The sequence below is a fragment of the Daphnia pulicaria genome, chromosome 6 (assembly GCF_021234035.1).
Source record: "Daphnia pulicaria isolate SC F1-1A chromosome 6, SC_F0-13Bv2, whole genome shotgun sequence".
Taxonomy (NCBI): Eukaryota; Metazoa; Arthropoda; class Branchiopoda; order Diplostraca; family Daphniidae; genus Daphnia; species Daphnia pulicaria.
This window is the reverse complement of record NC_060918.1, coordinates 7,200,103-7,212,305: the sequence shown is the minus strand read 5'-3', so window position 1 is coordinate 7,212,305 and position 12,203 is coordinate 7,200,103. Positions and strand designations below refer to the sequence as shown.

The 12,203-nt window shown below is 38.0% G+C and overlaps 30 pseudogenes; all 30 read right to left on the bottom strand.

The window, feature by feature from the left end:
* Positions 1-192: 192 nt before the first annotated feature.
* Positions 193-311, bottom strand: LOC124346458 (annotated as a pseudogene).
* Positions 312-595: 284 nt separating this feature from the next.
* Positions 596-714, bottom strand: LOC124345180 (annotated as a pseudogene).
* Positions 715-998: 284 nt separating this feature from the next.
* LOC124346457 lies at positions 999-1,117 on the bottom strand (annotated as a pseudogene).
* Positions 1,118-1,401: 284 nt separating this feature from the next.
* On the bottom strand, positions 1,402-1,520 carry LOC124346456 (annotated as a pseudogene).
* A 284-nt stretch (positions 1,521-1,804) lies between these two features.
* Positions 1,805-1,923, bottom strand: LOC124346455 (annotated as a pseudogene).
* Positions 1,924-2,207: 284 nt separating this feature from the next.
* On the bottom strand, positions 2,208-2,326 carry LOC124345179 (annotated as a pseudogene).
* A 284-nt stretch (positions 2,327-2,610) lies between these two features.
* LOC124346454 lies at positions 2,611-2,729 on the bottom strand (annotated as a pseudogene).
* Positions 2,730-3,013: 284 nt separating this feature from the next.
* On the bottom strand, positions 3,014-3,132 carry LOC124346453 (annotated as a pseudogene).
* A 284-nt stretch (positions 3,133-3,416) lies between these two features.
* LOC124346452 lies at positions 3,417-3,535 on the bottom strand (annotated as a pseudogene).
* Positions 3,536-3,819: 284 nt separating this feature from the next.
* On the bottom strand, positions 3,820-3,938 carry LOC124346451 (annotated as a pseudogene).
* Positions 3,939-4,222: 284 nt separating this feature from the next.
* LOC124346450 lies at positions 4,223-4,341 on the bottom strand (annotated as a pseudogene).
* A 284-nt stretch (positions 4,342-4,625) lies between these two features.
* LOC124346448 lies at positions 4,626-4,744 on the bottom strand (annotated as a pseudogene).
* Positions 4,745-5,028: 284 nt separating this feature from the next.
* LOC124346447 lies at positions 5,029-5,147 on the bottom strand (annotated as a pseudogene).
* A 284-nt stretch (positions 5,148-5,431) lies between these two features.
* LOC124344812 lies at positions 5,432-5,550 on the bottom strand (annotated as a pseudogene).
* A 284-nt stretch (positions 5,551-5,834) lies between these two features.
* LOC124345178 lies at positions 5,835-5,953 on the bottom strand (annotated as a pseudogene).
* A 284-nt stretch (positions 5,954-6,237) lies between these two features.
* LOC124345215 lies at positions 6,238-6,356 on the bottom strand (annotated as a pseudogene).
* Positions 6,357-6,640: 284 nt separating this feature from the next.
* LOC124346446 lies at positions 6,641-6,759 on the bottom strand (annotated as a pseudogene).
* A 284-nt stretch (positions 6,760-7,043) lies between these two features.
* Positions 7,044-7,162, bottom strand: LOC124345314 (annotated as a pseudogene).
* Positions 7,163-7,446: 284 nt separating this feature from the next.
* Positions 7,447-7,565, bottom strand: LOC124346445 (annotated as a pseudogene).
* A 284-nt stretch (positions 7,566-7,849) lies between these two features.
* On the bottom strand, positions 7,850-7,968 carry LOC124345313 (annotated as a pseudogene).
* A 284-nt stretch (positions 7,969-8,252) lies between these two features.
* On the bottom strand, positions 8,253-8,371 carry LOC124344763 (annotated as a pseudogene).
* A 284-nt stretch (positions 8,372-8,655) lies between these two features.
* LOC124346073 lies at positions 8,656-8,774 on the bottom strand (annotated as a pseudogene).
* Positions 8,775-9,058: 284 nt separating this feature from the next.
* LOC124345514 lies at positions 9,059-9,177 on the bottom strand (annotated as a pseudogene).
* Positions 9,178-9,461: 284 nt separating this feature from the next.
* On the bottom strand, positions 9,462-9,580 carry LOC124345177 (annotated as a pseudogene).
* A 285-nt stretch (positions 9,581-9,865) lies between these two features.
* Positions 9,866-9,984, bottom strand: LOC124345176 (annotated as a pseudogene).
* A 284-nt stretch (positions 9,985-10,268) lies between these two features.
* LOC124346444 lies at positions 10,269-10,387 on the bottom strand (annotated as a pseudogene).
* Positions 10,388-10,671: 284 nt separating this feature from the next.
* Positions 10,672-10,790, bottom strand: LOC124344659 (annotated as a pseudogene).
* A 284-nt stretch (positions 10,791-11,074) lies between these two features.
* LOC124345175 lies at positions 11,075-11,193 on the bottom strand (annotated as a pseudogene).
* A 284-nt stretch (positions 11,194-11,477) lies between these two features.
* Positions 11,478-11,596, bottom strand: LOC124346442 (annotated as a pseudogene).
* Positions 11,597-11,880: 284 nt separating this feature from the next.
* LOC124344811 lies at positions 11,881-11,999 on the bottom strand (annotated as a pseudogene).
* Positions 12,000-12,203: the final 204 nt, after the last annotated feature.

Genomic DNA, 12,203 nt, shown 5'->3' with positions numbered 1-12,203 from the left:
GGTAACCATCGCGAATAAAAAAACGCGATAAACTTTGAAAAACTCTCAATGGAATTCATCCAGAATCATTCCTATAGATGAATTGAACCTATCCCTGTGTCATTGAAATTTTTGATCTACGAATTTGGACTGGTAACCATCGTGATTGAAAAAAAATTTCAAGAAATTTGTTATTGAAAACAAACTATTCATCGCCAACGACATCCCGTATTCCCAAGCGGTCACCCTTCCAAGTACTAACGGGACTCGACGTAACTTAACTTCTGGGAGCTGACGAGACCAGGTGCGTTCTACGTGATATGGCCGTTGACATTCAAAAATGAAAATTTACCCTCCCAGTCCCAATGGATGAATAGAAAATCACTTCAAAGTGATTGAAATGTTTGTTCATTGAATTCGGACTGGTAACCATCGCGAATAAAAAAACGCGATAAACTTTGAAAAACTCTCAATGGAATTCATCCAGAATCATTCCTATAGATGAATTGAACCTATCCCTGTGTCATTGAAATTTTTGATCGACGAATTTGGACTGGTAACCATCGTGATTGAAAAAAAATTTCAAGAAATTTGTTATTGAAAACAAACTATTCATCGCCAACGACATTCCGTATTCCCAAGCGGTCACCCTTCCAAGTACTAACGGGACTCGACGTAACTTAACTTCTGGGAGCTGACGAGACCAGGTGCGTTCTACGTGATATGGCCGTTGACATTCAAAAATGAAAATTTACCCTCCCAGTCCCAATGGATGAATAGAAAATCACTTCAAAGTGATTGAAATGTTTGTTCATTGAATTCGGACTGGTAACCATCGCGAATAAAAAAACGCGATAAACTTTGAAAAACTCTCAATGGAATTCATCCAGAATCATTCCTATAGATGAATTGAACCTATCCCTGTGTCATTGAAATTTTTGATCTACGAATTTGGACTGGTAACCATCGTGATTGAAAAAAAATTTAAAGAAATTTGTTATTGAAAACAAACTATTCATCGCCAACGACATCCCGTATTCCCAAGCGGTCACCCTTCCAAGTACTAACGGGACTCGACGTAACTTAACTTCTGGGAGCTGACGAGACCAGGTGCGTTCTACGTGATATGGCCGTTGACATTCAAAAATGAAAATTTACCCTCCCAGTCCCAATGGATGAATAGAAAATCACTTCAAAGTGATTGAAATGTTTGTTCATTGAATTCGGACTGGTAACCATCGCGAATAAAAAAACGCGATAAACTTTGAAAAACTCTCAATGGAATTCATCCAGAATCATTCCTATAGATGAATTGAACCTATCCCTGTGTCATTGAAATTTTTGATCTACGAATTTGGACTGGTAACCATCGTGATTGAAAAAAAATTTCAAGAAATTTGTTATTGAAAACAAACTATTCATCGCCAACGACATCCCGTATTCCCAAGCGGTCACCCTTCCAAGTACTAACGGGACTCGACGTAACTTAACTTCTGGGAGCTGACGAGACCAGGTGCGTTCTACGTGATATGGCCGTTGACATTCAAAAATGAAAATTTACCCTCCCAGTCCCAATGGATGAATAGAAAATCACTTCAAAGTGATTGAAATGTTTGTTCATTGAATTCGGACTGGTAACCATCGCGAATAAAAAAACGCGATAAACTTTGAAAAACTCTCAATGGAATTCATCCAGAATCATTCCTATAGATGAATTGAACCTATCCCTGTGTCATTGAAATTTTTGATCTACGAATTTGGACTGGTAACCATCGTGATTGAAAAAAAATTTCAAGAAATTTGTTATTGAAAACAAACTATTCATCGCCAACGACATCCCGTATTCCCAAGCGGTCACCCTTCCAAGTACTAACGGGACTCGACGTAACTTAACTTCTGGGAGCTGACGAGACCAGGTGCGTTCTACGTGATATGGCCGTTGACATTCAAAAATGAAAATTTACCCTCCCAGTCCCAATGGATGAATAGAAAATCACTTCAAAGTGATTGAAATGTTTGTTCATTGAATTCGGACTGGTAACCATCGCGAATAAAAAAACGCGATAAACTTTGAAAAACTCTCAATGGAATTCATCCAGAATCATTCCTATAGATGAATTGAACCTATCCCTGTGTCATTGAAATTTTTGATCGACGAATTTGGACTGGTAACCATCGTGATTGAAAAAAAATTTCAAGAAATTTGTTATTGAAAACAAACTATTCATCGCCAACGACATTCCGTATTCCCAAGCGGTCACCCTTCCAAGTACTAACGGGACTCGACGTAACTTAACTTCTGGGAGCTGACGAGACCAGGTGCGTTCTACGTGATATGGCCGTTGACATTCAAAAATGAAAATTTACCCTCCCAGTCCCAATGGATGAATAGAAAATCACTTCAAAGTGATTGAAATGTTTGTTCATTGAATTCGGACTGGTAACCATCGCGAATAAAAAAACGCGATAAACTTTGAAAAACTCTCAATGGAATTCATCCAGAATCATTCCTATAGATGAATTGAACCTATCCCTGTGTCATTGAAATTTTTGATCTACGAATTTGGACTGGTAACCATCGTGATTGAAAAAAAATTTAAAGAAATTTGTTATTGAAAACAAACTATTCATCGCCAACGACATCCCGTATTCCCAAGCGGTCACCCTTCCAAGTACTAACGGGACTCGACGTAACTTAACTTCTGGGAGCTGACGAGACCAGGTGCGTTCTACGTGATATGGCCGTTGACATTCAAAAATGAAAATTTACCCTCCCAGTCCCAATGGATGAATAGAAAATCACTTCAAAGTGATTGAAATGTTTGTTCATTGAATTCGGACTGGTAACCATCGCGAATAAAAAAACGCGATAAACTTTGAAAAACTCTCAATGGAATTCATCCAGAATCATTCCTATAGATGAATTGAACCTATCCCTGTGTCATTGAAATTTTTGATCTACGAATTTGGACTGGTAACCATCGTGATTGAAAAAAAATTTCAAGAAATTTGTTATTGAAAACAAACTATTCATCGCCAACGACATCCCGTATTCCCAAGCGGTCACCCTTCCAAGTACTAACGGGACTCGACGTAACTTAACTTCTGGGAGCTGACGAGACCAGGTGCGTTCTACGTGATATGGCCGTTGACATTCAAAAATGAAAATTTACCCTCCCAGTCCCAATGGATGAATAGAAAATCACTTCAAAGTGATTGAAATGTTTGTTCATTGAATTCGGACTGGTAACCATCGCGAATAAAAAAACGCGATAAACTTTGAAAAACTCTCAATGGAATTCATCCAGAATCATTCCTATAGATGAATTGAACCTATCCCTTTGTCATTGAAATTTTTGATCTACGAATTTGGACTGGTAACCATCGTGATTGAAAAAAAATTTCAAGAAATTTGTTATTGAAAACAAACTATTCATCGCCAACGACATCCCGTATTCCCAAGCGGTCACCCTTCCAAGTACTAACGGGACTCGACGTAACTTAACTTCTGGGAGCTGACGAGACCAGGTGCGTTCTACGTGATATGGCCGTTGACATTCAAAAATGAAAATTTACCCTCCCAGTCCCAATGGATGAATAGAAAATCACTTCAAAGTGATTGAAATGTTTGTTCATTGAATTCGGACTGGTAACCATCGTGAATAAAAAATCGCGATAAACTTTGAAAAACTCTCAATGGAATTCATCCAGAATCATTCCTATAGATGAATTGAACCTATCCCTGTGTCATTGAAATTTTTGATCTACGAATTTGGACTGGTAACCATCGTGATTGAAAAAAAATTTAAAGAAATTTGTTATTGAAAACAAACTATTCATCGCCAACGACATCCCGTATTCCCAAGCGGTCACCCTTCCAAGTACTAACGGGACTCGACGTAACTTAACTTCTGGGAGCTGACGAGACCAGGTGCGTTCTACGTGATATGGCCGTTGACATTCAAAAATGAAAATTTACCCTCCCAGTCCCAATGGATGAATAGAAAATCACTTCAAAGTGATTGAAATGTTTGTTCATTGAATTCGGACTGGTAACCATCGCGAATAAAAAAACGCGATAAACTTTGAAAAACTCTCAATGGAATTCATCCAGAATCATTCCTATAGATGAATTGAACCTATCCCTGTGTCATTGAAATTTTTGATCTACGAATTTGGACTGGTAACCATCGTGATTGAAAAAAAATTTCAAGAAATTTGTTATTGAAAACAAACTATTCATCGCCAACGACATCCCGTATTCCCAAGCGGTCACCCTTCCAAGTACTAACGGGACTCGACGTAACTTAACTTCTGGGAGCTGACGAGACCAGGTGCGTTCTACGTGATATGGCCGTTGACATTCAAAAATGAAAATTTACCCTCCCAGTCCCAATGGATGAATAGAAAATCACTTCAAAGTGATTGAAATGTTTGTTCATTGAATTCGGACTGGTAACCATCGCGAATAAAAAAACGCGATAAACTTTGAAAAACTCTCAATGGAATTCATCCAGAATCATTCCTATAGATGAATTGAACCTATCCCTTTGTCATTGAAATTTTTGATCTACGAATTTGGACTGGTAACCATCGTGATTGAAAAAAAATTTCAAGAAATTTGTTATTGAAAACAAACTATTCATCGCCAACGACATCCCGTATTCCCAAGCGGTCACCCTTCCAAGTACTAACGGGACTCGACGTAACTTAACTTCTGGGAGCTGACGAGACCAGGTGCGTTCTACGTGATATGGCCGTTGACATTCAAAAATGAAAATTTACCCTCCCAGTCCCAATGGATGAATAGAAAATCACTTCAAAGTGATTGAAATGTTTGTTCATTGAATTCGGACTGGTAACCATCGTGAATAAAAAATCGCGATAAACTTTGAAAAACTCTCAATGGAATTCATCCAGAATCATTCCTATAGATGAATTGAACCTATCCCTGTGTCATTGAAATTTTTGATCTACGAATTTGGACTGGTAACCATCGTGATTGAAAAAAAATTTAAAGAAATTTGTTATTGAAAACAAACTATTCATCGCCAACGACATCCCGTATTCCCAAGCGGTCACCCTTCCAAGTACTAACGGGACTCGACGTAACTTAACTTCTGGGAGCTGACGAGACCAGGTGCGTTCTACGTGATATGGCCGTTGACATTCAAAAATGAAAATTTACCCTCCCAGTCCCAATGGATGAATAGAAAATCACTTCAAAGTGATTGAAATGTTTGTTCATTGAATTCGGACTGGTAACCATCGCGAATAAAAAAACGCGATAAACTTTGAAAAACTCTCAATGGAATTCATCCAGAATCATTCCTATAGATGAATTGAACCTATCCCTGTGTCATTGAAATTTTTGATCTACGAATTTGGACTGGTAACCATCGTGATTGAAAAAAAATTTCAAGAAATTTGTTATTGAAAACAAACTATTCATCGCCAACGACATTCCGTATTCCCAAGCGGTCACCCTTCCAAGTACTAACGAGACTCGACGTAACTTAACTTCTGGGAGCTGACGAGACCAGGTGCGTTCTACGTGATATGGCCGTTGACATTCAAAAATGAAAATTTACCCTCCCAGTCCCAATGGATGAATAGAAAATCACTTCAAAGTGATAGAAATGTTTGTTCATTGAATTTGGACTGGTAACCATCGCGAATAAAAAAACGCGATAAACTTTGAAAAACTCTCAATGGAATTCATCCAGAATCATTCCTATAGATGAATTGAACCTATCCCTGTGTCATTGAAATTTTTGATCTACGAATTTGGACTGGTAACCATTGTGATTGAAAAAAAATTTCAAGAAATTTGTTATTGAAAACAAACTATTCATCGCCAACGACATTCCGTATTCCCAAGCGGTCACCCTTCCAAGTACTAACGGGACTCGACGTAACTTAACTTCTGGGAGCTGACGAGACCAGGTGCGTTCTACGTGATATGGCCGTTGACATTCAAAAATGAAAATTTACCCTCCCAGTCCCAATGGATGAATAGAAAATCACTTCAAAGTGATTGAAATGTTTGTTCATTGAATTCGGACTGGTAACCATCGCGAATAAAAAAACGCGATAAACTTTGAAAAACTCTCAATGGAATTCATCCAGAATCATTCCTATAGATGAATTGAACCTATCCCTTTGTCATTGAAATTTTTGATCTACGAATTTGGACTGGTAACAATCGTGATTGAAAAAAAATTTAAAGAAATTTGTTATTGAAAACAAACTATTCATCGCCAACGACATTCCGTATTCCCAAGCGGTCACCCTTCCAAGTACTAACGGGACTCAACGTAACTTAACTTCTGGGAGCTAACGAGACCAGGTGCGTTCTACGTGATATGGCCGTTGACATTCAAAAATGAAAATTTACCCTCCCAGTCCCAATGGATGAATAGAAAATCACTTCAAAGTGATTGAAATGTTTGTCCATTGAATTCGGACTGGTAACCATCGCGAATAAAAAAACGCGATAAACTTTGAAAAACTCTCAATGGAATTCATCCAGAATTATTCCTATAGATAAATTGAACCTATCCCTGTGTCATTGAAATTTTTGATCTACGAATTTGGACTGGTAACAATCGTGATTGAAAAAAAATTTAAAGAAATTTGTTATTGAAAACAAACTATTCATCGCCAACGACATCCCGTATTCCCAAGCGGTCACCCTTCCAAGTACTAACGGGACTCGACGTAACTTAACTTCTGGGAGCTGACGAGACCAGGTGCGTTCTACGTGATATGGCCGTTGACATTCAAAAATGAAAATTTACCCTCCCAGTCCCAATGGATGAATAGAAAATCACTTCAAAGTGATTGAAATGTTTGTTCATTGAATTCGGACTGGTAACCATCGCGAATAAAAAAACGCGATAAACTTTGAAAAACTCTCAATGGAATTCATCCAGAATCATTCCTATAGATGAATTGAACCTATCCCTTTGTCATTGAAATTTTTGATCTACGAATTTGGACTGGTAACCATCGTGATTGAAAAAAAATTTCAAGAAATTTGTTATTGAAAACAAACTATTCATCGCCAACGACATTCCGTATTCCCAAGCGGTCACCCTTCCAAGTACTAACGGGACTCGACGTAACTTAACTTCTGGGAGCTAACGAGACCAGGTGCGTTCTACGTGATATGGCCGTTGACATTCAAAAATGAAAATTTACCCTCCCAGTCCCAATGGATGAATAGAAAATCACTTCAAAGTGATTGAAATGTTTGTCCATTGAATTCGGACTGGTAACCATAGCGAATAAAAAAACGCGATAAACTTTGAAAAACTCTCAATGGAATTCATCCAGAATTATTCCTATAGATGAATTGAACCTATCCCTGTGTCATTGAAATTTTTGATCTACGAATTTGGACTGGTAACAATCGTGATTGAAAAAAAATTTAAAGAAATTTGTTATTGAAAACAAACTATTCATCGCCAACGACATCCCGTATTCCCAAGCGGTCACCCTTCCAAGTACTAACGGGACTCGACGTAACTTAACTTCTGGGAGCTGACGAGACCAGGTGCGTTCTACGTGATATGGCCGTTGACATTCAAAAATGAAAATTTACCCTCCCAGTCCCAATGGATGAATAGAAAATCACTTCAAAGTGATTGAAATGTTTGTTCATTGAATTCGGACTGGTAACCATCGCGAATAAAAAAACGCGATAAACTTTGAAAAACTCTCAATGGAATTCATCCAGAATCATTCCTATAGATGAATTGAACCTATCCCTTTGTCATTGAAATTTTTGATCTACGAATTTGGACTGGTAACCATCGTGATTGAAAAAAAATTTCAAGAAATTTGTTATTGAAAACAAACTATTCATCGCCAACGACATTCCGTATTCCCAAGCGGTCACCCTTCCAAGTACTAACGGGACTCGACGTAACTTAACTTCTGGGAGCTAACGAGACCAGGTGCGTTCTACGTGATATGGCCGTTGACATTCAAAAATGAAAATTTACCCTCCCAGTCCCAATGGATGAATAGAAAATCACTTCAAAGTGATTGAAATGTTTGTCCATTGAATTCGGACTGGTAACCATCGCGAATAAAAAAACGCGATAAACTTTGAAAAACTCTCAATGGAATTCATCTAGAATTATTCCTATAGATGAATTGAACCTATCCCTGTGTCATTGAAATTTTTGATCTACGAATTTGGACTGGTAACAATCGTGATTGAAAAAAAATTTAAAGAAATTTGTTATTGAAAACAAACTATTCATCGCCAACGACATCCCGTATTCCCAAGCGGTCACCCTTCCAAGTACTAACGGGACTCGACGTAACTTAACTTCTGGGAGCTGACGAGACCAGATGCGTTCTACGTGATATGGCCGTTGACATTCAAAAATGAAAATTTACCCTCCCAGTCCCAATGGATGAATAGAAAATCACTTCAAAGTGATTGAAATGTTTGTTCATTGAATTCGGACTGGTAACCATCGCGAATAAAAAAACGCGATAAACTTTGAAAAACTCTCAATGGAATTCATCCAGAATCATTCCTATAGATGAATTGAACCTATCCCTTTGTCATTGAAATTTTTGATCTACGAATTTGGACTGGTAACCATCGTGATTGAAAAAAAATTTCAAGAAATTTGTTATTGAAAACAAACTATTCATCGCCAACGACATTCCGTATTCCCAAGCGGTCACCCTTCCAAGAGCTAACGGGACTCGACGTAACTTAACTTCTGGGAGCTGACGAGACCAGGTGCGTTCTACGTGATATGGCCGTTGACATTCAAAAATGAAAATTTACCCTCCCAGTCCCAATGGATGAATAGAAAATCACTTCAAAGTGATAGAAATGTTTGTTCATTGAATTTGGACTGGTAACCATCGCGAATAAAAAAACGCGATAAACTTTGAAAAACTCTCAATGGAATTCATCCAGAATCATTCCTATAGATGAATTGAACCTATCCCTTTGTCATTGAAATTTTTGATCTACGAATTTGGACTGGTAACCATTGTGATTGAAAAAAATTTTCAAGAAATTTGTTATTGAAAACAAACTATTCATCGCCAACGACATTCCGTATTCCCAAGCGGTAACCCTTCCAAGTACTAACGGGACTCGACGTAACTTAACTTCTGGGAGCTGACGAGACCAGGTGCGTTCTACGTGATATGGCCGTTGACATTCAAAAATGAAAATTTATCCTCCCAGTCCCAATGGATGAATAGAAAATCACTTCAAAGTGATTGAAATGTTTGTTCATTGAATTCGGACTGGTAACCATCGCGAATAAAAAAACGCGATAAACTTTGAAAAACTCTCAATGGAATTCATCCAGAATCATTCCTATAGATGAATTGAACCTATCCCTGTGTCATTGAAATTTTTGATCGACGAATTTGGACTGGTAACCATCGTGATTGAAAAAAAATTTCAAGAAATTTGTTATTGAAAACAAACTATTCATCGCCAACGACATTCCGTATTCCCAAGCGGTCACCCTTCCAAGTACTAACGGGACTCGACGTAACTTAACTTCTGGGAGCTGACGAGACCAGGTGCGTTCTACGTGATATGGCCGTTGACATTCAAAAATGAAAATTTACCCTCCCAGTCCCAATGGATGAATAGAAAATCACTTCAAAGTGATTGAAATGTTTGTTCATTGAATTCGGACTGGTAACCATCGCGAATAAAAAAACGCGATAAACTTTGAAAAACTCTCAATGGAATTCATCCAGAATCATTCCTATAGATGAATTGAACCTATCCCTGTGTCATTGAAATTTTTGATCGACGAATTTGGACTGGTAACCATCGTGATTGAAAAAACAATTTCAAGAAATTTGTTATTGAAAACAAACTATTCATCGCCAACGACATTCCGTATTCCCAAGCGGTCACCCTTCCAAGTACTAACGGGACTCGACGTAACTTAACTTCTGGGAGCTGACGAGACCAGGTGCGTTCTACGTGATATGGCCGTTGACATTCAAAAATGAAAATTTACCCTCCCAGTCCCAATGGATGAATAGAAAATCACTTCAAAGTGATTGAAATGTTTGTTCATTGAATTCGGACTGGTAACCATCGCGAATAAAAAAACGCGATAAACTTTGAAAAACTCTCAATGGAATTCATCCAGAATCATTCCTATAGATGAATTGAACCTATCCCTGTGTCATTGAAATTTTTGATCTACGAATTTGGACTGGTAACCATCGTGATTGAAAAAAAATTTCAAGAAATTTGTTATTGAAAACAAACTATTCATCGCCAACGACATCCCGTATTCCCAAGCGGTCACCCTTCCAAGTACTAACGGGACTCGACGTAACTTAACTTCTGGGAGCTGACGAGACCAGGTGCGTTCTACGTGATATGGCCGTTGACATTCAAAAATGAAAATTTACCCTCCCAGTCCCAATGGATGAATAGAAAATCACTTCAAAGTGATTGAAATGTTTGTTCATTGAATTCGGACTGGTAACCATCGCGAATAAAAAAACGCGATAAACTTTGAAAAACTCTCAATGGAATTCATCCAGAATCATTCCTATAGATGAATTGAACCTATCCCTTTGTCATTGAAATTTTTGATCTACGAATTTGGACTGGTAACCATCGTGATTGAAAAAAAATTTAAAGAAATTTGTTATTGAAAACAAACTATTCATCGCCAACGACATCCCGTATTCCCAAGCGGTCACCCTTCCAAGTACTAACGGGACTCGACGTAACTTAACTTCTGGGAGCTAACGAGACCAGGTGCGTTCTACGTGATATGGCCGTTGACATTCACTAATGAAAATTTACCCTCCCAGTCCCAATGGATGAATAGAAAATCACTTCAAAGTGATTGAAATGTTTGTTCATTGAATTTGGACTGGTAACCATCGCGAATAAAAAAACGCGATAAACTTTGAAAAACTCTCAATGGAATTCATCCAGAATCATTCCTATAGATGAATTGAACCTATCCCTGTGTCATTGAAATTTTTGATCTACGAATTTGGACTGGTAACCATTGTGATTGAAAAAAAATTTCAAGAAATTTGTTATTGAAAACAAACTATTCATCGCCAACGACATTCCGTATTCCCAAGCGGTCACCCTTCCAAGTACTAACGGGACTCGACGTAACTTAACTTCTGGGAGCTGACGAGACCAGGTGCGTTCTACGTGATATGGCCGTTGACATTCAAAAATGAAAATTTACCCTCCCAGTCCCAATGGATGAATAGAAAATCACTTCAAAGTGATTGAAATGTTTGTTCATTGAATTCGGACTGGTAACCATCGCGAATAAAAAAACGCGATAAACTTTGAAAAACTCTCAATGGAATTCATCCAGAATCATTCCTATAGATGAATTGAACCTATCCCTTTGTCATTGAAATTTTTGATCTACGAATTTGGACTGGTAACCATCGTGATTGAAAAAAAATTTCAAGAAATTTGTTATTGAAAACAAACTATTCATCGCCAACGACATCCCGTATTCCCAAGCGGTCACCCTTCCAAGTACTAACGGGACTCGACGTAACTTAACTTCTGGGAGCTGACGAGACCAGGTGCGTTCTACGTGATATGGCCGTTGACATTCAAAAATGAAAATTTACCCTCCCAGTCCCAATGGATGAATAGAAAATCACTTCAAAGTGATTGAAATGTTTGTTCATTGAATTCGGACTGGTAACCATCGTGAATAAAAAATCGCGATAAACTTTGAAAAACTCTCAATGGAATTCATCCAGAATCATTCCTATAGATGAATTGAACCTATCCCTGTGTCATTGAAATTTTTGATCTACGAATTTGGACTGGTAACCATCGTGATTGAAAAAAAATTTCAAGAAATTTGTTATTGAAAACAAACTATTCATCGCCAACGACATTCCGTATTCCCAAGCGGTCACCCTTCCAAGTACTAACGAGACTCGACGTAACTTAACTTCTGGGAGCTGACGAGACCAGGTGCGTTCTACGTGATATGGCCGTTGACATTCAAAAATGAAAATTTACCCTCCCAGTCCCAATGGATGAATAGAAAATCACTTCAAAGTGATAGAAATGTTTGTTCATTGAATTTGGACTGGTAACCATCGCGAATAAAAAAACGCGATAAACTTTGAAAAACTCTCAATGGAATTCATCCAGAATCATTCCTATAGATGAATTGAACCTATCCCTGTGTCATTGAAATTTT